Below are 26,153 nucleotides of genomic sequence, written 5' to 3' on the forward strand. Positions count from 1 at the left end.
AAAAGCTCACTGTAAAAGGTTTAACCACCTTGAGCTGATCCCCACTATGGGCGAAAACAACACTCGATTTCTCCCAGGAAACCAAACAACTCAGATCTTACTTGAGGGGCTGTCCATTACTCGGCCTCCCCTATTCTTCGGGTCTAACTATACCTTCTGGAAGAATAGGATGAAAAATTTCATTCAGACTACAAATATGAGTGCCTGGCTATCCATAGTCCAAGGTCCATTTGTACCTGTCGAAGTTGTGGCTGGCCAAACAGTTGTTAAAGCTGCGGCCAAATGGACAGAGGATGATCTCAATAAGCTACAAAATCATGCTTCAGCTATAAACATGCTTCACTATGCGCTCGATGCTGCAGAATATAATAAAATTTCAGGTTGTGAGTCAGCGCAAGAGATCTGGAAGAAGCTGGAGGTCACCTACGAAGGAACCAATAAAGTAAAGGAGTCCAAGGTGAACCAGCAAATGAGACTGTACGAGCTTTTCGAAATGAACAATGATGAGGGAATATCTGACATGAATGCAAGATTTACAAACATCATCAATGAGCTCAAGAGACTTGGGAAGATCTTCACTGAGGAAGAACAAGTCAAGAAGATACTCAGGAGTCTTCCTAAAGACTGGCAAGTAAAGAAGACCGCTGTTGAGGAAGCTCAGGACTTAACCACCTACAAATATGACGAACTCATCGGCTCGCTGCTGACCCATGAGATATCAATGAAAAACTTCGAGGTGAAGGAAAAGTCTGAGGACAAGAAGCAGAAGTCCCTTGTCATGAAAGCTGACTCCACTGATGGAAGCTCAACAGATGATGAGGAGATGGCTATGTTCACCAGGAAGATGAAAAGGCTATTCAAAAAGAATGACAAATATTCTAAGAAGCCGTACAGAAAGTTTGATAAGTATAAAGCCGAGTCCAGCGACAACAAATACAAGAAAGATAACTCAAAGCCCATTACATGCTTTGAATGTCATCAAACTGGCCATATAAAGTCAAGCTGCCCCACGCTGAGGAAAGATAAGAAGAACGGAAAAAAGGCAATGGTGGCTACATGGAGCGACAGTGATGAGTCTTCATCAACAGAAGCTGAGGCCACCGAGTCAGCAAAGATATGCTTCATGGCTGACGAACTTGCTGAGCCGTGCGTCTCTGAGCATGCTGACCCCTCTGTTGCATCTGACGATGAGGAGCAATCAAATGAGGTAATATCACTTTCCCAGCTCAGAAACGAAATGGGTAATGCCCTGAGTGATCTCTATACACTTGTCAAAAAGTGTAATAAGAAAATTAGAGCACTCCACAGGCGCTGTGACGAGGTTGAAGAGGTCAAGCTAAGTGACCTCAGATACCTTCTTCAGGACAACTCAACTTTGCATGATAACATGAAAATCATACATGAGTCTGTCTCTGAAGTCCAATCAGATTCAAAGAAACTGAGAAAGGACGTCACAAATATCCAGAACCAACAAAAGGTTCAAAACAAAAGGAATATTCCTCTGAATGCTCAGTACAGAAGTACTGTTCAGTAGAGATGGAATCCCCAGCGGAATGTCCAGTGTGACTTCTGTGGGAAAAAAGGACACACCACTAAGGTGTGCTGGCACGCTCAACACTGGGGTGCTGACCAGTCAGTGAGAAATCCTAAACGGAAAGTCAGCTGTGACTTCTGTGGAAAGAATGGCCATACTGTCCAACTATGTCGCCATAAAATAAAATATGATGCTTTACCTGTTGAACCTAACAAGCAAGGACCCAAAAAGAATTGGGTACCTAAAAGTAACTAGTTACAATGCAGGTAAGCCTGAGGTGTGCTGAGAAGTCAAAGATGTGGTATATTGACAGCACATGCTCGAGGCACATGACTGGTGATGAAACTCGGTTCATCACGTTTGAGCATAAACGAGGAGGAAGCGTAAGTTTTGGAGACAACAAAAAGGGTAAGATAGTAGGGTCATGAACCATCGGAGGTAATCCTACTATTGAGTCAGTCTCCCTAGTCAGCGGACTCAAATATAACTTACTCAGCGTAGCTCAGCTATGTGACAATGGGAGAAAAGTTATATTTGATGTTACTGGATGTAAAATATATGAGGGAAAAACAAATGAGTTAATTTTAACTGCCCCTCGGATTGATAATGTCTTTATGCTAGACTTAGAGAAAAAGTTTTCAAAAACTGTATGTTTAGTTTCAAAGGAAGAAAATTCCTGGCTATGGCACAGGAGACTTGGTCATGTAAGCATGGACCTCCTGGCCAAATTAGCAAGAAAGCAATTGGTTGAGGGACTGCCTGAACTTAGATTTGAAAAAGATCAATTATGCCACGCTTGCCAAGATGGAAAACAAACCAAACAATCTTTTCATAGTAAAAATGTTGTCTCAACTAAGCGTCCGTTAGAATTACTACACTTGGATCTCTTTGGTCCAGTCCAGCCGCTGAGTCTGGGTGGAAGAAGATTTTCCTTGGTCATTGTAGATGACTTCTCTCGGTACGCTTGGGTCATCTTGCTGAGTAGCAAGGATGAGACCTTTGAGACATTTTCAAATTTGGTTAGAAAACTTGAAAATGATAAAGACCTAAAACTGGCTCACATCCGAAGTGATAATGGTGGAGAATTCAAAAACCAACAGTTTGTTGAATTCTGTGAAGCCAGCGGCATTGACCATAATTTTTCTGCTCCTAGGACGCCTCAACAAAATGGGGTTGTTGAAAGGAAGAACATAACCTTGGTTGAAATAGCCAGGACAATGCTGAGTGAGCATAGGCTTCCAAAGTACTTTTGGGGAGAAGCTGTTAACACATCGTGCTATATTCTTAATAGGGCTCTTGTTAGACCTATACTAAAGAAAACCCCCTACGAGCTTTGGAAAGGACGAAAGCCCAACATTGGATACTTTCGTGCCTTTGGCTGTAAATGTTTTATTTTAAACACCAAAGATAGCCTAGCTAAATTTGACTCAAAAGCTGATGAAGCTATCTTTTTAGGCTACTCAACAAACAGCAAAGCATACAGAGTTTTCAATAAACGAACTCAAGTTTTAGAAGAGTCAGTACATGTTGAGTTCGACGAAACTAACCCTGCAGGAAGATATCTGCCGCTGATCGAGGATGATCCACACTCAGCACCCGCTGATCAAGATACAGCTGCTGAGTCATTCCCTCAAGGGCTGACCAAAGGTAAAAGTGAACCTCAAATTGTTTTCACTGACCAGTCTACACCTGCAGAAATTGTTGAAACACAGACAGCACAAGACATCAATCTACCCAAGGAGATAAGGATTCCAAGAGGGCACTCAGAGAGTGCAATCCTTGATGCCGCTGAGAATACCCTGATGACAAGAAACCAACTCAGGAGGTACCTCAGCAATGTAGCCTTTGTCTCAGTTCAGGCACCTAAGAACTTCGCTGATGCTGAGGAAGATGAATTCTGGATGAGCGCAATGCAAGAGGAACTTGACCAATTCAGAAGAAACGATGTATGGGAGCTAGTGCCACATCCAAGGAGTCAGAAGACCATTGGAACAAGATGGGTCTTCCGCAACAAGCTGGATGAGCAAGGAAACATAGTCAGGAACAAAGCAAGGCTTGTAGCTCAGGGCTACAGTCAGCAGGAAGGTATTGACTACGGTGAGACCTTTGCCCCAGTGGCAAGGCTAGAGGCTATTAGGATTTTATGCGCTTATGCAAGCTATATGAACTTTAAACTGTTTCAAATGGATGTTAAGAGTGCATTCCTTAATGGAGTTATAAATGAGGAAGTTTATGTTAACCAACCTCCAGGGTTTGAGGATCCTAAATTCCCAAACCACGTTTATAAACTCAAAAAGGCTCTGTACGGCCTCAAGCAAGCACCACGTGCTTGGTATGAGAGGCTGACCAGTTTCCTGCTGACTAGAAACTATGTCAGGGGCAAAGCTGATACAACCTTATTCATTAAGAGAAAGGGTAAAGATGCCCTGCTGGCTCAAATATATGTTGATGATATTATTTTCGGTGCTACTAATGAGTCAATGTGCAAGGAATTTAGCAAGCAAATGCAGACTGAGTTTGAAATGTCGATGATGGGAGAACTCAACTTCTTCCTTGGACTTCAAATCAAACAAGGGAAAAATGGCATCTTCATCAGTCAAGCTAAATATGCCAAGGAGATGTTGAAGAAATATGATCTTGAAAATTGCAAGCCAATATCCACTCCTATGGGCACTGACACTGTCCTCTGCGCTGACGAGAATGGTAAGTCGGTAGACAGCAAATTGTATCGAGGTATGATAGGCTCTCTACTTTACTTAACAGTAAGTAGACCGGACATTCAGTTCTCAGTATGCTACTGTGCTAGATATCAATCTAACCCTAAGGAATCTCATTACATAGCTGTAAAAAGAATCCTTAGATATTTGCAAAGCTCAGTGAACGCAGGTTTATGGTATCCCAACACTCATGGCTTTACACTCGTTGGATACACTGACGCTGACTATGGTCGAGACAAGCTAGAACGAAAAAGCACCTCTAGAGGATGTCATTTCTTAGGAAGCTGTCTTGTATCCTAGTGCAGCAAGAAGCAGGCGTCAGTAGCCTTGTCTACCACTGAAGTTGAGTACATTGCTGCTGGTCACTGTGTTGCTCAAGTCCTATGGATTAAGCAACAGCTTGAAGACTATGGTGTTCAAACAAAGACAATTGAGGTCAAATGCGACAACAAAAGTGCAATTGATCTATCAAAGAACCCAATTCAACACAGCAGAATGAAGCATGTCAGCATAAGACATCACTTCATTAGAGACCATGTACTCAAGGGTGAGATAAAGCTGACCTACGTCCCAACTGATGAGCAGCTTGCAGATATCTTCACAAAGCCACTGGCTCATGAACAGTTCAGCATACTGAGAGAAGCCATTGGTATGTTTAATCCTCTTCAGTAAATTCATGTTCTAAATGTAAATTTATGCTGAGTGAATTACTACGCTGAATGATTTATGCAAATGCATGCTGAGTGATTGTTATGCTGAGTACTTAATGCAAAATATATATCAATACTGAGTAAATGTGCACACCGAGTAGTAATCTCAAACTGAGAAATCATCCTTTTATATTCTACTGACCACTCAGAATATAAAACGCTTAGTATTCTAAACGCTGAGTGTTAGATCCGTTGCATTAAATGCAAAAGCACGCGAATAGCCACCTAGGATGACGTATGCGCCGAATGTGTCATAAAAGCCAGGATCTTTGTCGGTTGACAATCCCAAGGCAAAACTGACACATGGATTCAATAAGATCCACTCTTCACCGCTATAAATAATGGGTAAATCCCCATTTTTATTTTCTTTACGTTTACCGAATTCTCTGGCAAAGCACTCTCTCTCTAAAAACTCTCAAAGCTTCCCAATCTTTTTCTGAAACTATGACTAAAGTTTCTGTTAACATCTCCGGTGCCGGTCACCCCAAGACCAGTTCCGATGAACCTTCCAGGCAAGCTACTTCGCCTGAAACTACAAAGGTCACTACGCCGAGCAAAGGCAAAGCTGGCCAAGCCACCTCATCTAAGGGAAAGCCGACCAAGGTCAGAACCTACACCAAAGTTTTCGCAGACGTGAGAGAATGAAAGATAGACTTCTCTAGATGGGTCTCAGAAGCCTTCGTAAAAACTGAGCAACCCTTCTGCGAATGGATATCGAAGAATGGCTGGACCGAGCTGTTCTCCATTAGAGATCACACCTACCCTGGCCTAGTAAGGGAGTTCTACCACAACCTCCGAGTTGCCAATGATAACCAGGACTATCTGGTAACTGTGGTAAAGGAAAAGACCATTTTTATAAACCCTACCTATCTTGCTAACTTGCTGAAGTTAAAGAATGAGGGAACAAAACTGAGGAGATCTGGGGATCACGAAGGAACTGGGTACAATACCACCTTCTGGAAGCCTGCTGGCCACTCTGGAGAAATCTCCAGCACCTCAATGGGTCAGCACTAAAGGATGGCCCACTATCTGCTGACCTACTTCATTTATCCCAAGATCAACTGCACCATCTCAGCAATGAATTTTGAGCAATGCTTCATATGGCATATGCTGACATACAAGCCGATTAACATGCCAGTATTCTTGATTGCTGGTTTCTTAAGGAGCACTGGAACTCTCAGGCTGGGCTCGCTCATCACCAGAATCCTCTTAGATCATCAAATTGATCTATCTGAGGAAACTAAGGCTAGAGGATCTGAGATAGCTGCTGCTTCGCTGAGGGCTTTAAAGTACAATCAGCCAATTAAGAAAGGGAAAATTATTGATGAGGCTAATGAGGAGACAACTGTCCCACAGAATGGCAAAAGGACAAAGGCTCCAGCTGCCCGAAAGAGAAAAGCTGTTGGGACTCCTTCAAAGAAGGCTGAGCCTCAGGCCAAGAAGCCTAAGTCAGCTGTTGAAAAAGGTCAGGAGAGACCTAAGTCAGCTGAGAAGAGAAGCAGGCAAGATGAGCCTGAAATAGAGGAAAGAACAGATGCTGATGAGCAACCTCAAAAGAAACAGAAGTCTTCTACGCTGACCCCTATTGATGATATCCCTACTGACATCGTTGTCCCTGGTGATTCTCACTACACACAGTGTCAAGAAACTGAAGCTGAACATCAAGAAGATGATGTGCAACTGGATGATCAGTTCATTGCACAAGTTGAGGAAGAGTTAGATGGCAATGATGAAGAAGATGATGAACAAAGAGAAGAACACAGTGATGATACTGACTCCGAGGAGACAGCTAGTGAGGTTGAAGCTGAGCCAACCAATACTGAGTTGGCTGCTGGAGAAGAACAAGAAGTTGTCCAGCTTACTGCTGATCAAGAAGAAACTTCTCCCTCTCACTCAGGAGAGTCTATCCAAGCTGACACTCCTCCTCGCAGAAGAAGATTAGTTAAGGAAAGTCAGAAGTCTGTCATTGACCTTCCTGTTCAAAAACCAACTGTCCCTGACTTTGTTATCCAGAAGCCAACCAAGGATCCTTCTACACTCAAGCTGAAATTTTTCAGAAAACAAACATCTTCTACTCCATCGGTTTCTCTTGAAAAGCAAGCCTTTGTTTCTTCACCAAAGGAACACGCCGACTAGAATGCTTCTGCTAACTCTACAAGCCAAATGGAGCAAATTCCCGTCAATGCTGTTACTACAAGCATTGTGCTGACTCAGAACATTCCTGCTCCAGTCAGCACAGACAGCATTCGAATTACTTCTTCTCCAATCAACACTTCTGCCGATCAATCAGTTGTACCCGAGACTCAAGTGCAGATTGAAAACACACTTCCAGTCACTGACCATGTTATTCCTCTGACTCCTCTTCCAACCGGTCATACTGAGGAAACTAGGCAAGTTAATGAAGGCTCTCTCAGCTACTTGCATGCCACCGAGTCTGGTAAAAGAATCATCGACTCGGTGCAAACATTAATTAAAGACCTTCATCAAACCACTCCACCTGCTGCTGGGTCTTCTACTGTTGAGACAACTCAGCTCTCCCACGTAACTCAGCTTCTCAATGAAGTTAAGGGATTCAAGGATTTGCTGAGTGTCATAGTCTCCATTCAAGCACAGCAACCTAAGCAGGATTCCATCACAAAGCTGGCTGAGCTCCAACTGACAATAGTTCAACACCTCAACACTCTTCAAGGTCAAGTTCAAGTTCAGACCTTGTCAGCTGCGAACACGCGATATGCAACTTTTGATGAAGTCAAAATGCTCTTTGCTCAGCTTCACACTGAGCAAATCAAGACCAACGAGCAAATGGTCTCCTATTCTCAATGCTCAGTGGAGCAAATTGGAGAGGCTGTTCGATTGTTGAACTTGAACAAACAAGAGATGGACACTGACGCCATGAAGCAAAATGAGATATTGTCTGTCACCAAACAAACCTTCAATCATGTACGTCACATCAACATTCAGCGTCAATACTACGACTCAGCCTTACTGAAGATATTTCATCAAGTCGTTGCTGGTCTGTCAGATGCACTTACCTGGATAGGTAAAACTTAAGCTTTCATAGTAAGCATGATCAGCGCTGCTGAACTCAATATACCCACAGAGGTCTCAGATGATGGAGTTGCTATCTTTGACGGTGTCAATGAAAGTGCCGATAGACTTAAGGGGCTGTCCACAGAACTGACCAGAGCCGTCTTAACCGACGCCTTTAGGATTCCTCCTCCCGATGCTGACAAAACGGGGGAGAAAGAACAAGCTAGAACACAGAATGAGCCTAAGAAAAAGAAATAGAAATTAGGCTAGCTCAGTTATGCTAAGTTTATGCTAAGTTTGTAGTCGTTATGTTTTTACTTATCTTTTGTTGTATATGTTGACTACTTCTATTATTATCAATACTTGCATCTTTTTGTTAAAAAAAAAACCTGAGTTATTTTCTACGATGCTGAGTATTAAGTTATTATGTATCTTCAATTACATCAATGTTGATAACATGTTTGACATTGACTTGTATGCTTATAAAACATTGTCTTATAAGACTCATTGAACAACAAATTACTCAGCGCCCTCTGAATGTTAAAACTTCCGCTTAAACACTGAGTAAAATAGAATATATTCCATGAGCTGACCTATATCTGAAAACTAACCTTAGACTTACTCGATTAAACCTTTAAATGTTTGGAGTAAAACTAAGTCAGTAGCTCAACCCTGACGGGGGAGTTTGCTAAGTTATATGAGGTCAACTATCATGGGGGAGCTCAATACTGAGTTCTTCGCTGAATAGTTTTGCCAATATCAAAATGGGGGAGTTTGTTGAAACACCTTTCCACATAATTTTGATTTGACAAAATTGTTTAAGTGTAATTAAAAAATATTCTAAACACACTAAGTTTAAATGCTTTGATTTATTCTACTAATGTGTGTGTTCAATGTTGAGTTAAATTGTTTATAAGACACAAAGATTAAAAGGCCCACAGCCCAATACGGAAGTCAAAGCCCAAGTCAAACAGTTTAAGGCAACTCGGCCCGCGTATGTCAAAACGATGTCGTTATGTACAAAACGCAGCTCAGCGGAAGAAGGATCTAGAAGACCTTCGTGGAACAACTTTGGGACAAAGCTGCTGAGTTGATTCGACAAAGAGTACAAGACAGCAGCTGAGCAAGAACAACTTCTAGACAAAGTGTTTCCACTTTGGGTAAAGTTCAGAAGACACAGAATGATGTCTAGTTGACCTTACCATAAATGGAGAGACATTCTGCCGAGCTGACCAAAAGCTGACCGAGGACAGAAGATACTCAAATCTGATTGGCCGAGAGCTTTGAGCAAGACTGGGTAACAACGACAGGAAGCTGTTTCCCTCCAACGGTTATTTCGAAATTCGAAATGACCGATACCTCAGACGTCTCTATAAATAGAGCCCTTCAGTTGCTTCATTCAACATAGAACTTGATCAAGCCATTACGCTGACCAAAATTCTACTCAAAGTTCTGCAAGAAAAAGCAAAGCAATCTTACACCAAATTTCATATCTTTTGTGTAAAAGTCTAGAGTGATTATTCAATCATCTAAGGTGTCTTAGCAATCGTTGTTTAGGACAAACACTTATCATTTCTAGAGATTAGAAAGGAGAGGCTGAGTATTCGGTTATAGTACTCAGCGAGAGATTAGGATTGAGTAGAGGTATAGAGGAAGGTACTCTTGTTATACTCAGTTTCTAAGATTGTAAAAGGTTTGATGCTCTACCGTTAAAGAGCTCAGTAGAGAATTCGAAATCTCGGAACGTGTTCCGGGGACAGGACGTAGGCTTGGAGGCTGAACCTGGATAAATCTGCTGAGTAACATATTTCTAACCTTAAACTCCTTTATATATTTATTGATTGCTTAAACAAAAACTGACCAAGTAAAGAGGTCAAGCTGAGTTGTGCGCATTGAATATCTGAGCTCAGGAATAGACTCTAAGTGCTATCTCCTGACTCAAGTAGAGAAGCTGACCTAGTCACCAGTTGACTAAGCCAGCATCTTGCTATTCACTCAGCGCCGCTGTTAAAACCTTTTTCTCACGAAAAAGAAGTCTGCCCTAACAAAAAAATTTTAAATAGTTCCTAACCCCCCCTGGAACTATACTTGTAACGTTATAAGGGACCAACAGGTTCTTCTACTACCAAAATGTAAACTAGTCTTGAAAGATCTTAATCTAAGTCTAATTGCTACTATGTTTGTAATTAATTTAAGAACAATGTGTGTAAATCAAATTGCTTTTACAAAATCAAACTCTAACTCTGAATCGTTTCTGACTCAGAATTTCTGCATAAATTTTGTACTAATCTTAAAAATATAACTCTCTACAACTCTGAAATCACCTCTTTATTTATAGATGTTGAAGAGTCATGTTTGGGGGTCGTGTCCGCTGCGAAGAGACGTTTTTATCCACCCGAACGGATGCGTTTCTTTGAATTTCAACATGTGAAGGATGTGCTGCAAGAATTTCCGATGTTACCGAGATAGGAGAATCTCTACCGAGATTGATGAGTAAATTTTTGGTCTTCGGAACGCAAGGGAAAACGTCTAGGAGACGCGTGTCGCGACCGAGATTAGGGAATCTCGGTCGCGACACGGGAGTTGTTCCGGCATCGACTCTGTTCCGTCATCTTCATTTCGGTGCGTTGATTTTCTTCGTCTTTTGCTCGTAACTTAGGGTTTTTATGTCGTTTTTGATCCGTTTTCGCTCCTATTTGGATTTTACCAAATATTTAGGTACCTTGCATGAAAGAAACGTATTCGGACGTAAAAGTACTCTAAATAGATATAAACAGCACAAATTCATAGCAAACTGATGTAAATATTGATGATATTTTAGGTATATTTTGGGCTTAACAGCTATCGAAAGGAAAGTGGTTGAGATAGGTAGAAGGTTAGGGTTTGATCAATGTTTTGTTGTGGATAGGCAAGGTCATGGTGGGGGTCTTGCTTTATTGTGGAAGTCGTCCGTTTCAATTACTATTGTGGGAAGTTCTGCCAATTAAATCGATTCAATTTTGTCTGTTCCTCATATTGATCCTTAGCGCCTCACTAGTTTTTATGGGTTTCCTGAAAGAAGCAGGCGTCGTGAGTCTTGGGATTTACTATGTTCATTGACAGGTAATTCTGATGTTGCGTGGTGTTGTATTGAGTATTTTAATCACTTACTGAGGCAGGCGGAGAAAAGATGGGGTAATAAGCATCCAAACTGGCTTTTGGAGGGTTTTCAGAAAGCTACGGAGGAGTGTGGTTTGTCTTCATTGGCTATGAATGGACATCAATTCACATGGGAAGTAAGTCAGGGATCGAATAGATGGATTGAGGAGAGATTGGACCGAGCTTTGGTTAATGCACGATGGAAGGAGAGATTTCAAAGGGCGCTCTTACGAAATGTTATTACTATAAGCTCGGATCACTCGACAATTTTCCTTGAGTATAAGGTATGGGTTGCTAGGAATCCAATTAAGATGTTTCGTTTTGAAAATTTTTGGTTGTTGGAGGAGGGTTGTGGGGCTGTGGTTCAAAGGTCTTGGGAGAGTTCAGGCTCGTGTAGTTTATCAGAAAATCTACTACATTGCTCCAAGGCATTGTCATATTGGAGTGCGGGTCTTTAGGGGAATTTTTGTAGGAAGCTATCTGAGCTTCGTAAGGAGATGAATAGAGTTAGAGGGAGGTCGGACTTATATAGTATCTCAATATTCAAGGCTTTATCTGATAATTATCGGTCCACTCTTCAACATCGGGCTGATTTTTGGTGTCAACAGGCTGATAGGGGCGTTTCGTCCCTATCTTTTAGCGTGATTTACGGTTTAATTTTAGATAAAATAAATAAGTTTAATTGCAAAAATATAATGTTTTAATAAAATAACGAAATAAAAATAAATTCCGTACTTTCGGCTAATTTTCCTTATTTTTTATTAAATTAGAAAATAAAACGTCAAGCTAACTCAGCTCTCGAGAATTGTATTTCAGGTACGAGTAAGGAGCAAAAATCCTTCGGCATACGCGGGGCGTGGAACACATTGTTAGAAATAATTGCTCAATCCGCAGGCACCACGAGGAACCTACCCACTGCCACGCGGGGCGTCCTACCTTCCACGCGGGGCGTATGAGCAATGATAAGCAATAATGTCTCAATCATGAATGTCAGACTGCAAGATCTTCTAAGTCAACTGAAAATACGCGGGGCGTACAAACATACACGCGGGGCGTGTATGGGAAGTTCTTCAGTCCAAAAAGCCAGAGACTCACTTACGCGAGGCGTGCTTCAGCTACGCATGGCGTAAAAGACCCAATTCAAGCAATAAAATCTCAGAAACTCAACCACGCGAGGCGCACCCCAGTCTACGCGGGGCGTGGTTGAGACAACAAGATCTGGATTTGGTCCATATGCAGGAGATTTCTAACGGAATGGGCAAATACGTGTGGCGTACTCCACCATACGTGAGGCGTGTCATGGGAAATCTGCAGAAAATCATGTTCCTACATGCTTGTATCTTGTGAAATTACAACTCTACCCCTAGCTTGATGTGTATAAATAGGAGTGACTAGCACTCATTTAGTAAGCTTTTGATATATATACAACTCTTGTTATAGATTAAGCTCTTGTTATATAGGTTTAGATTTTATTTTTATAGCAAATCTCTATCACCTTGAGAGCTTGTTCGTTGATTCCGGCATTCCGTCAAAGTTTCGTTCCATTTCCGTTCACCAAGCTCGAGAGTTCCACCTCCAAGTCCTAAGAGACAGCATTGAGTCCGGTTAGCTAGTTCCGAGGGTGGATTCTTCCCTTTTCACTTGCTAATTAGCTTGTACTCTTTCTATGTACTAGGCTTGGTTGTATTTCATATTTACATTCTCCATATTTATAATTTATGATTCATAATCTCTTTTTCTATATATATGTTGATGTTTGTTACTTGTTTTGATACTCGTAATTGATTATTGTGTAGGAGAACGCGATTTCCGACGCCATTCGGGCTATCTTTAGGGATTCATATAGGTGTTGCCTTACCGGAAGTAACGCTCCGGAAACCGTAGGAATTGACAAACCACGGAACTTACGGGCCCTAATTTCTGATCCCAAGCATTAGACACGCCTTGACTAGGAACCACGTAGTCTAAGTACTTCACGGGTCGGTCACACTACACGTAGTCGTCATTGCAAGAGTAAATCATTAATCGTATATATATCGGGAGTCATTATTTATCATATTTATAAATTATCGCCATCCATATCATTTCGTAGAGTTTTTGTTATATAAATTTGTCTATCCCGTAGTTAGGAGTAGTTTGTAGTTGTTCCCCGAATCAACTCAAAGTATTCACCGCTTAGATAACGTATAAAACCGAGTCGTTTAATACTTGTAGTTATAAATCCCGTGGATTCGATACCCGGTCTTAACCGAATTATTACTTGATACGACGGGGGTACACTTGCCCTTAAGTAGTAGCATCTAGTAGAGATAGAGCATTTAGGAAGATCACTGTCGCGCCCGTGCCCGCGGATCGCGAACTGTTTATATTCGATATGGCTCCCGCTCTACTAGTTTTCAACGGTACTGGATAGTCTCTCTAGGGAGACTATCCAGTGGGTTTTTGAGTCGCCACCAATCAGTTTGACGGTCTGATTGGACACCGCTTTGATTTGAAATCGACCCTTTTGGGTCAGTTTGGATAAAGAAGTGGTCTGCGATGATTCTAGATTCGGTTTTCGATTACGTGTAGGGAAGAGATGAAATCTCACCCTACCCCGCCCGATAAAATTAGTACTCTTATATTTCTCCATATTTGTTTCACGTGTTCGTATTGGATATTGCTTTGATTGTTGACTTGGTTCGTCCAAGCCTTTCATCGTTGTTTATGAAGTCCTATGGATTTGGGAATGGATATGGGTCATAACATGACCATACCCACTGGTACGAGGAGGTTTTAATGCACGATAATGTTGCCTATCTCGCTTGAATTGTAATTGCGTATGAATTATCATATAACCTTACGCGTCATTTTTAATTCCGAGATGACTCTTTGTGTTTTAAGTTTCGTAACTGCATACACGGTTATCACATAACCTTGTACAAAGAGCTTAAAAGTGGAATTACCGCAAGGGTACATTTATATTTTGTGAATATCATTAGCGGGAATAATATTCATGAACCATTCACGTAATTATGACATAACCACGTGTAGCGGATTCATTAATCGAAAGATATCAAGAAAATAATGTCGTATTATAATATTTGTAAATTGTAAAAATGACTTTGATGACCGTGTATACGATTATAACATAACCTTATACATTGGGTTAGAAATAAGAACTAATGAGTAATTTATTCATTTTTATTTACCATTCATACAATTACAACATGATCTTATGTATTGAATTATGAGGATCAAATAAAAGGTCATGAATTTATCTACAAGAAAATAAAAGAAATTTATTAAAAAGACTTAATTAATATTTAAGAATAAATTCAGCTAGAAAAATGACTTAGCATTTTACCTAGTTAGCTTAAAAACTAAAATTTAAAACTAAGCTAAAAATGAATTCAAATCGGTTTATTAAATAAAGTGAAATGGGCTATTTGGATTAATAGGGTAGAGAATTGGATTTTATGGACCTAAGTCCATCTCTCATTTATGGCCCTGTTTGGTAAAGAGCGTTTTGGGATAAAAAGAGCGGTTTTGACCAACTTTAGAGGTTTGACCACTGAAACCGCTAATTGGAGTGTTTGGTGGAGAGAGGTTTGGGAGAGAGGTTTGGGATGAAAACGTTAATTTAGAAAAAGCTCTTAAAAGGAGCTTTTTCAATTAGCGTTTTGCAATATTAAAATTAATGGACTTCTTTAACCCTAATAGATAGACTCCCTCTTCTCCTGCGCCAAAATTAATGCCCTTATTCGTCTTTTTGCACAAACCGCTATTATCAATCAGCTAATTTTTACCAAACAGATCTACACAAACAGCTAATCAAATCAGCTAGTCAAATCAGCTAATGTAATCAGCTAACAGCTAATGTAATCAGCTAACAGCTAACAGCTAACAGCTAATTCCCAAACACGGCCTATGTCCAGGATGGTTTGAGATACAAATTCATAAGTTTCACATTTAGGTTAACCCTCATCTACGCACAGCTTACCTTTCTCTCTTCCCTCTTTCTTGAAATTTTTCCGCAGCTCTTCCTGAATGGCTACCGACGACTTTCATTCCGCCTTCACCGTAACATCTTCGGCGTCTACGACCTCGCTTCGCCATTCCGCTGTTGTCAGTTGACTCCGACGCCATTCATCATCTCCGTCCATCTTTCATATTCTCTGTTCGTTCGACCGTTCAGCCGTTCGTCCGACCGTTGTTCGTCGTGGCTCCGCCGTTCACCTTCTCGTCTTTGGTTACGTGAAAGAAAGGAGCGGCAGCCATCCGGCCGGCTACCGTTCGCCACCTCCCCTAGTTCCAGTCAGATCTGCTATATGTCGTCGTCTGCTGCTCCGGCCGGCATCGTCTGCTGTAGCTGTTTCATCGGTCTCGCGTGTGACCGACATTGAGGTGAGATACGTCACTTGCTTATTTCGTGCAAGTTTTCCCCTTTTTTATACGTTTTTTTTATGTAAATCAGATTCTCCATTTTCGGTTCTTGCATTTAAACTAAAAACTTAGTTTTTTTTTCTTTTTTATTAACATCGTAACATTGATTCACTTGCTTCTTTTCATTTTGTAACTCCAGGAAACTTCCCAGCAATCTGTGAGTAGAAGAAGACGATGGCAGATCTGGTAAGGGTAAAAATGGGTAGAAAGAGCAAAAGTTAATTAGTTTGATTCTAATTTTATTTACTCGTGTTAGTTTATAATTTTTGGTTTTATGGATGTAACTTGTAATATAAATACAGAAATAGTTAATAAAGACTAAATATAAATGTTAGTAGTTAGTAAATAATATAAAATGTTAATAGTTAGTAGCATATAAACATAAATGTTAGTAGATATAAATGTTAGTAGTTAGTATAGTAGAGAATTCGTAAATGTTAGTGGTTAGTGAATGATGAATATAAACAGTCATATACAAATAAAGATATAAAGTTAGTATGATAACTAAATGTTAGTAGCAAAAATTTAAAATGCGTTAAATAATATGTATTTAAAGTGGCTGAAAACTAATAGATTTTTATTTAAAGTTTATAAAATCAGTTCATTTCAAAAGCAAAATATATGCTTTTAATCACTGTTTTTATAAACTAGGAATAAAAACCTTTAGCTTAAAGCCTTGAAGACTACATTTAAAAAAAATATGGGTTTATATTGAGTTTGATGGAGAGTACAAGATTAAGCTCACAATGAAAATATTACAGAAATCAATCTCCTAATTTCTGTCTAAAAACACTCTAAAATATGCCCTCTCTATAAAAATCCTCTTTCTCAAAAATTGGTCTCCTCCAAAAATTAGCTCTCCTCTTTCTAAAACTCTCCTCCTTTGTGTATGAATGGTCTGTGCCCTTTTAAAGATGATGGAGCCTCTCCTCATTGGCTGAAAATCAGCCCCATTTCAAGGTTGCTGACCGAAATCACGGGCTCTCTTTCTTTTCAAATGGGTGCCCATAATGGCATCTTTTCCTGCTTCTTTATTGAAGACTGGAAATCACGTAGTCCCATTAATTTGTCCTTTATTATTTTTGTTGATATCTGTCTTGAGAGTTGTTTTTCTCGGATTAAACCTCTGTTTGGGGTAAAAAACAGAAATTATTACATAATTGGTGATAGTTAAAATTTATTTTCACCAAAGGGGCTATTTTTAAACCCTAGTTAACTATTGTATTTTTTTTGAAATTTTTTAACCCATTACGGCGCCTATGGCGCTGTAATGAGCAAGTGGACAGGAATGAATTCCTGTCCACAAATGAGGCAGTGGCTTTACGCCACTGCTCCCCAACAAATATTAAAAAAAAATTAATTATTATATAATAAAAATAAAAATAAAATTTATAAAACAATTATAAAGAAAGACAATATTAAAAAAATTAATTATTATTTAATAAAAGTAAAATTTATAAAACAATTCTAAAAAAATAATTTATCATTTTATAAAAATAAAAGGCATTACATCTATTTGAGTTCCTAAACTATCAAAATCATCAATTAGGTCCTTAAATTAAGCAAAATCATCAATTGAATCCTCATCCTACTCTAAAATCGGAAACTGTGACTATTTGATACGGACTATAATAATCTCTATGTTAGTTCAAAATTGGTTTGGAAAAAAAGGTATGAAACTGTTCAACCGAATAAGTTTCGATTAGACCTCAATTGAGGATTCAATTGATGATTTTTTTTAGCTACTTTAGGGACCTGATTTATGAGTTTGATAGTTTAGGGTTCTAATTGAATTTGAAACCTTAGTTTAGTGAGCCAAATGGGTGTTATGCCAAAATAAAATTATATATTATAATGATGTTATTGAATTTTTGTTTTATAAAAGTTTAGCTAGAATTAAAGTTTAATTGAAAATTTTAGAATTAAATTTGTATAATTTTATATGTTAGAGTTAAATCTGTAAATGTTACGGTTAAATATTAGTGCATTACTATAACAAAAAAAATATTTAGTAAATTAATAACAGAGTAAAATATTTTAGACATTTTTAAAGAAATTGTGATTAATTTATACGTAACAAGTTTAGATTTTTGAAACTGTCTAAAATATTTTACTATATTATTAATATAATTACGAAAAAATGTATGAAACTGATTCAATTTATCGACAAATTGGTTTAGAAGGTCTGACGTGGCTAAATAACAATCAAACAAATTTTGTTCAAAATTTCGGTAGCGTATGGTTAAAATTGACATTCCTTGGAAACGTTAGTGCTAAATTTACACAATTTCATACATTAGGGCTAAATCTGCACTACGCTTGAAACGTTACGATTAAATATTTAGGGTCTGTTTAGTTCAGCTGTTAGCTAATAGTTGTTGCTGTTTGTAGTTGCAGTAAGCTGTTAGTTGTTTGTTATTAGTTGTTTAATTACTAGTGTTTGGTAAAATTATATTGAACCGTTGTTGCTCGGATTTAAAATGCCTAAAATGTTGTACTCTGTTATTAATATACTAAATGTTTTTTTTAGTAATGCACTAAATATTTAACCGTAAAGTTTTAAGTGAAGTACAGATTTAACCTAAAATATGAAATTGTACAAATTTAATTCTAATATTTCCAAATAAAATTAAATTTTAATTTTAATTAAATTTTTATAAAATAAAAATTCAAAATTAAATTTTAATTTTAATTAAACTTTTAAATTTTAAAATTGTTTTATAGATTTTATTTTTATTATAATAATATTTTTTTTTAATATTTGTTGGGGGCAGTGGCGTGAAGCCACTGCCCCATTTTCTGTCCACTTGCTCATTACGGCGCCGTAATGATTAAAAAATTTCAAAAAAAGTACAATAGTTAACCAGGGTTCAAAAACAGCCCATTTGGTGAAAATAAATTTTAACTATCACCAATTATATAATAAGTTTTATTTTTTGCCCCATACAGAGGTTTAATCCGTTTTTCTCTTGGTTGAAAACTCCCAGTTTTGGACATATCTGGTAAATTGTTTTGAGATTATTTTCAGGATTCATTTGAGGCTTGATTGGAGTTGTTGAGGGTTTTAATTCCGTATTCATCTGCAAAAGACAAATGATGTAAATTGATTACTTTTGTAAATGCAAATTTTATTTCTTAATAAAAGCATCCTATTTTATTTTTTGTTTTATTATTTTTTATAATTAGAATTTATTTTTTGAATATTAATCCATTCATCATTAAATGGTTCCAAAAATAAACTATGTTCTAAATATGATTTTATGTAAAAAATTATCTTTAATAGACAATCTCTTAAAAAATCATATCTAAGCCCATATCTATTTCTTGAACATTATAAAATGAAAGAGTTAAATTCACGACATTAACTTAACTATTAAACAAAAATTGAGTTTAACTAACAATTTGAAATATAACCATTTCAAAATTATATTCACAAATAACATATTACATCTCACATATAATTTATAGCAAGATGGAAGATACTTTTGTTCCAAAGAATTATATCTTGAATGTGACTTGGTAATTGTATTGAGATATAATAAATTGGTGTACAAAAGCCTCGTTTCTCGAATAAACCATATGTAAAAATGAAATGTTTTATTTCTGATATAATATATAAATTTGTTGAAATTTCAAATAATGTCAATTAAAGCATAAAAAATGCCCGGACAAAAATGGGTATCTACAATCACATCCATAGTCGTAACGCACTTATCATAATATATATTTCGTAAGCTCTACCTAGCCGTTTACGCATCAAGTTTTTGGCGCCGTTGCTGGGGATTTATAATTTCGTGCAATATTAGACAAAAACGTTTTATTGTTAGTCTAAGCATTTGTAAATATTATTTTCTCTTTGTGAATAATTTGCTTTCTTTCTTGTTGTTACTAATGATTTTTTCCATGGTATGATGCCTCATATTCGTCATATGTGGGATGACCACATGGATGACGAATGTTCGCACCAACACTCAACCTCGCAATTCGATGTGGTAATCTATATGCTTAAAGATATTCATGTAAGATTATCTAACACTGAGGCATATTATAGGGATTTGGGAAATCAGATTGCCAGATTGAAATCTCCTCTTGATTCAACCGCGGACGAATCAGTTAGAGACGCCAATCCGGGTGGTCAAAATGTGAAACTCAAGTTAATTGAGCCTTCTCAAGAGGATTCTCCGCATAATGAAGGATGTCCCAATTGCGAGGAAATGGAAATTCTTAAGCCGGTTGAGTGTGAACCCATGGAAACGAATCCAGAACCAGAAGAGTTTGAGGTTCCTTCTACCTTGGAATATTTCACTCTCTTTGAACTACCAAAGGAGTCAAAGAGGGAGCAAACTAAACTCTTCAATAATTTCTTTAAATATAGTTTGTGGTTTTCGTTAAATTTCTTTGAAACTAACAGCCCATTTTGCAGGTACGGATTGTTTATTCAAGAGTTTGCATTTCTAACGCGAATGGAAGCATACACCTAGGGGGAAATTTCTGAGTCAAGTTCACCGACTATAAAGTAGCGCTTCTTGGGAGGCAACCCAAGCTCAAATAAGGGAGTTTTCTTCCCCAATTTTCATTTCCCGCATTTTCTTTTCTAGTTTCGTTTCTTTTAAATAAAAATCAAAAGAAAAACAAATCCCATTTTTAATCCAAAAATAAGCCACGCGGAGCGTACACACCAGTACGCCCCGCGCAGCTGCGTGTCTGTCCCATTTCCGAAATAAAAGACGAGTTACGCGGGGCGTCCCTCCTACCACGACCCGCGTAACCTTCGGCAGTTAGCTCCCTCCCAAATAAACGCCACGTGTTGGGTCACGCGGGGCGCCCCATAGGGCACGCCCCGCGTATCCTAGGGGAGTTGCGAATTGCAACTCCCCATGGCAGCTTATCCTCCTCCACCTCCACCCTAGTTTCCATTTGTTTTTATGTTTTTCGTTGTTATATGTCTTTCCTTTTTTCGTGTTTATGTTTTTCGTTCGTGTTTTTATGTTTTTATCTTTTATGTTTATCTTGTACTTTCCTTTACTTTAATATATATTTCCCTTTCGTATGCTTTCTCCGTGTGTTGTTTCCTTTATTTTCTATTTCCGTGTTGTTTCTTTTATATATTTATTTGAGTTACTAATGAACACGCGGGGCGTACCCGATTCTACGCCCCGCGTGTCCCGCCGTTGTTCCCATATAACTGGCCCAGAGCTCGGAACACACGGGGCGCCCCTCTTAGTGCGCCCCACGTATCTGAGTCTCTGGCCCAAACTGGCTTAAAACGCACCTCCTACGCGGGGCGCCCCCCTGGGCACGCCACGCGTAGGACCTGACCTTCAGGGCCCCTTTTAAATTCCATCTTTATTTTTGTTTTTGTTTTTCTTTTCTTTTGCGACGTCCTTGGAATAGACGTCATTTTAATAACGCGGAGGGCCGTGCAACCCCGCACTCACCGTTTGTTTTGCACTAACAAAAACAAAAATAAAAATCAAATAAACAACAAAATAATTAAACTAATTTATTGATTCTTAAATTTTTCCGACACACTACCTCCCTCGGAAATTAATTAAAAAGTTCCGTTATTTGTTCTTAAATGAAAAGACGTTAACACAAAGGATCGGTTTAATTAAGAAATTTTAGTCTTGATTCTGAAGTTATAGACTTTATGCAAAGCCTAGGTTCGTACTAAACAAAAACATTGAGTCCTAACCCACATGTCATCTCTATTATGAAATTTAAAAAGGCAATAAAAACGGGATAGTTGAAAATTTGACGAGAGCTTGAACGTACACAATTTAACCCGAAATATTTTGTGAGGTATTTTTGAGCCTAAAAGAGTTCGTACGAGAACTCTATTTCTTTCACAATTTTTTTGAGAGCTTTGACTTCACTCGATTCATAGAGTTTGCACCTAATACCGGGTTAAGTACACTTATTTTGGTAAAAATGGCAATAGACGATAAAACGAACCCACTTAGGCTAATTCTTTTCTTAACTTATTTTTCTCGTTTTCATTAACCTCTAGGAAACCCCCTCGAGCCTATTAACCGACTTTTTTGTTAATACCCTTTTAACATTTAACCCTTTTTTCCTCTTGTTTAAATACCAACAAAATCAAATCGCACCAAAACTACCCGCAATAAGCCAAGGCCTTGATAAGTAAGCACCATAAGCTTTCGAAATCGTTTTTGTGCCGCTCTCAAAACAAAAAGAAAAAGATAAAGAGCAAAAGGCATTCTCAAGCTCCACCCGAGCAATTTCGAGTTATATTTTACGAACTTACTAAGGCCAAAATAAAAACATGGTGCGATAATCAAAATGGTGTTTGAACTCGAGTTTCTAAAAATTAACCACTAAAAAGCCACCCACATTACAACCCCCCTCTGGGTTCATTTTTAATATTGGCTAGACCATAACATAGGAGGAAAAACTCGGATGAAAATGCAAACTCAAAGTGACTTCGAGTAAGTGCAAAGAAGAGTGCAAAAACACCGGCCCACCAAAATTTGAGCGTAAGAGTGAAATCCCTTGGTGAGGTACTAACGGGTTCTCAAAAGATAATCGACCCCCGTGAATATTGCCTATTAAATTCGATCATGGAGGTTTCAAACAAGTTTTTGGTCACTCATTTGTTTGCGTAGGTACTTGCCGAAAATTTTGCATAAAACTTTAGCTTCGGAATCACGCACTTGGTAAAACCAACCGGCGGTTTGTTTCTTAATAATCTCAATCATTTGTCTTTCGATTTCTTTTACTTGAGGACAAGTAAAACTTTAAAGTCCGAGGAGGTTTGATAGGGGCGTTTCGTCCCTATCTTTTAGCGTGATTTACGGTTTAATTTTAGATGAAATAAATAAGTTTAATTGCAAAAATAGAATGTTTTAATAAAATAACGAAATAAAAATAAATTCCGTACTTTCGGCTAATTTTCCTTATTTTTGATTAAATTAGAAAATAAAACGTCAAGCTAACTCGGCTCTCGAGAATTGTATTTCAAGTACGAGCAAGGAGCAAAAATCCTCCGGCATACGCGGGGCGTATCACCCTCCACGCGGGGCGTGGAACACATTGTCAGAAATAATTGCTCAATCCGCAGGCACCACGTGGAACCTACCCACTGCCACGCGGGGTGTCCTAACTTCCACGCGGGGCGTATGAGCAATGATAAGCAATAATGTCTCAATCATGAATGTCAGACTGTAAGATCTTCTAAGTCAACTGAAAATACGCGGGGCGTACAAACATACATGCGGGGCGTGTATGGGAAGTTCTTCAGTCCAAAAAGCCAGAGACTCACTTACACGAGGCGTGCTTCAGCTACGCATGGCGTAAAAGACCCAATTCAAGCAATAAAATCTCAGAAACTCAACCACGCGAGGCGCACCCCAGTCTACACGGGGCGTGGTTGAGACAACAAGATCTGGATTTGGTCCATATGCAGGAGATTTCTAACGGAATGGGCAAATATGCGTGGCGTACTCCACCATACGTGAGGCGTGTCATGGGAAATCTGCAGAAAATCATGTTCCTCCATTCTTGTATCTTGTGAAATTACAACTCTACCCCTAGCTTGATGTGTATAAATAGGAGTGACTAGCACTCATTTAGTAAGCTTTTGATATATATACAACTCTTGTTGTAGATTAAGCTCTTGTCATATAGGTTTAAATTTTATTTTTATAGCAAATCTCTATCACCTTGAGAGCTTGTTCGTTGATTCCGGCATTCCGTCAAAGTTTCGTTCCATTTCCGTTCACCAAGCTCGAGAGTTCCACCTCCAAGTCCTAAGAGACGGCCTTGAGTCCGGTTAGCTAGTTCCGAGGGTGGATTCTTCCCTTTTCACTTGCTAATTAGCTTGTACTCTTCCTATGTACTAGGCTTGGTTGTATTTCATATTTACATTCTCCATATTTATAATTTATGATTCATAATCTCTTTTTCTATATATGTGTTGATGTTTGTTACTTGTTTTGATACTCGTAGTTGATTATTTTTTAGGAGAACGCGATTTCCGACGCCATTCGGGCCATCTTTAGGGATTCATATAGGTGTTGCCTTACCGAAAGTGACGCTCGGGAAACCGTAGGAATTGACAAACCACGAAACTTACGGGCCCTAATTTCTGATCCCAAGCATTAGATACGCCTTGACTAGGAACCACATAGTCTAAGTACTTCACGGGTCGATCACACTACACGTAGTCGTCATTGCAAGAGTAAATCATTAACTGTATATATATCGGGAGTCATTATTTATCATATTTATAACTTGTCGCCATCCATATCATTTCGTAGAGTTTTTGTTATATAATTTGTCTATCCCGTAGTTAGGAGTAGTTTGTAGTTGTTCCCCGAATCAACTCAAAGTATTCACCGCTTAGATAACGTATAAAACCGAGTTGTTTAATACTTGTAGTTATAAATCCCGTGGATTCGATACCCGGTCTTAACCGGATTATTACTTGATACGACGAGGTACACTTGCCCCTAAGTAGTAGCGTCTAGTAGAGATAGAGCATTTAGGAAGATCACATCCATAGTCGTAACGCACTTATCATAATATATATTTCGTAAGCTCTACCTAGCCGTACGCCATGCTATCACAGGCTAAGCTGTTTTGGCTTCGGGATGGTGACTCGAATACTAAATATTTTCATACGCATGCCTCGGCTAGGAAACGGAACAATGAAGTTGTTGCTCTTAAGGACAACAATGGGGTTTGGAAGGGATAGGAAGATGGTTTAGAAGAGCTACTGTCAAGTTATCTCAATGACATTTTTACTAATTCGGGTAGCATGGCTGGTGAGATTACTTCTCGAGTTAGGGGGTGGATTACTGAAGTTGACATAGAGGGGCTGATGGTTTTTTTTACTAGAGAGGAGGTGGAGGAGGCTTGTTTCTCTATGCTCCTGAATAAGAGCCCTGGTCCCGATGGGCTGAATGCCGCATTTTATCAACACTATTGGGGTATTGTCCGTTTGGATGTCACGGATAGTTGCCTGTCAATTTTAAATTCATCCTCCATTCCACTTGGGCTAAATGATACCTTTATTGTTCTTATTCCTAAGAAAAAAGGGGTGGAATTTGTTTCTGATCGTCGAATTTCCCTTTGCAACATTCAGTTTAAGATCATCTTTAAGCTATTAGCGAAACGACTGAAACTAGTATTACACTCAATTATTTCTGAATCTCAGAGTGCATTTCTGTCAAGTAGGTTGATAACGGATAACATAATAGTGGTATATGAGGCCATTCATAAACTGAAAAATCTTAGACATGGAAAGCATGGGATGGCGGCTCTAAAGCTTGACATGAGCAAAGCATACGATCGAGTGGAGTGTGGATTTTTGCGTTCTATGCTTCTTGTTTTTGGATTTTTGGATAGGTGAGTGACATGGCTTATTATGGGAGTAACGACGATCAGGTACAGTATTTTACATGGCGGAAGGGAAATTGGCCCAATTATTCCGTCTTGGGGGTTAAGGCAAGGAGATCCCCTATCTCTGTTTCTTTTTCTGATTTGTGCCGAAGGGCTATCCGTTTTATTATCTTCAAAGGAAATAGATGGTGGACTACATGGTTGTTGGGTTGCTAGATCTGCCTCTAGTATCTCTCATTTGTTTTTTTGCCGATGATTGTTTGTTATTTTTCAGGGCAAATTGTGTTGAAGTAGAAGTTGTTCATGAGTGTTTGCAAATATATGAGAGAGCTTTCGGTCAGTTTGTGAATTCCTTGAAATCGGCGGTGATGTTTAGTGGTAATACTCCTTCGGATATTTGGCTTCAGGTTTGTGGAACGTTGGGGGTTCAGGAAGTGTCTGATCATGGTCTTTACCTTGGGGCTCCAATAAAGGTAGGGAGAAGTAAGACGCATACTTTCGGATTTTTAAAGGAGTAGGTCAGGGATAGAGTGACTAATTGGAAGGAGAAGTTTCTCTCTCGAGCCGGGAAAGAAGTGTTAATAAAATCTGTTATCCAATCCAATCCATTCCTACATATATTATGAGCGTCTTTTTCTTCCCTGGCCAATTTTGTTCGGAGATTAATGGCTTAATCAGTCGGTTTTGGTGGAATAATTCCAATGATGGAGGTAGAGGAATATCTTGGGTTAGTTGGAAGCGGATGTGCTTAGCTAAGGCTATTGGCGGAATGGGGTTCAGAGATTTTCGGAATTTTAATCTTGCCCTTCTAGCTAAGCAAGGTTGGCGAATTCTCCTATTTCCTAATTCTCTTGTAGCTCGGATTCTCAAAGCAAGGTATTTCCCTAGGGGTTCTTTTTTAGACGCTGTATCGGGACATAATCTGTCGTATGTATGGTGTAGCATTTTGAGAAGCATGGAGTGTTGAAACACCTTTCCACATGATTTTGATTTGACAAAATTATTTAAGTAATGATAAAAATATTCTAACACATTAAATTTAAATGCTTTGATTTATTACACTAATGTGTTTGTTCAATGTTGAGTTTAATTGTTTACAAGACATTAAGATTAAAAAGCCCAAAGGTCCATAAAGTGGAAGTTAAGCCCAAGTCAACACATTAAGATCATTCGGCCCAAGAGTTCAAAACGAAGCCGTATCAAGTAAAACGACGACTCAGCGAAAGAAGGATCGAG

Source organism: Euphorbia lathyris, chromosome 2 (assembly GCF_963576675.1).
Source record: "Euphorbia lathyris chromosome 2, ddEupLath1.1, whole genome shotgun sequence".
Lineage (NCBI taxonomy): Eukaryota > Viridiplantae > Streptophyta > Magnoliopsida > Malpighiales > Euphorbiaceae > Euphorbia > Euphorbia lathyris.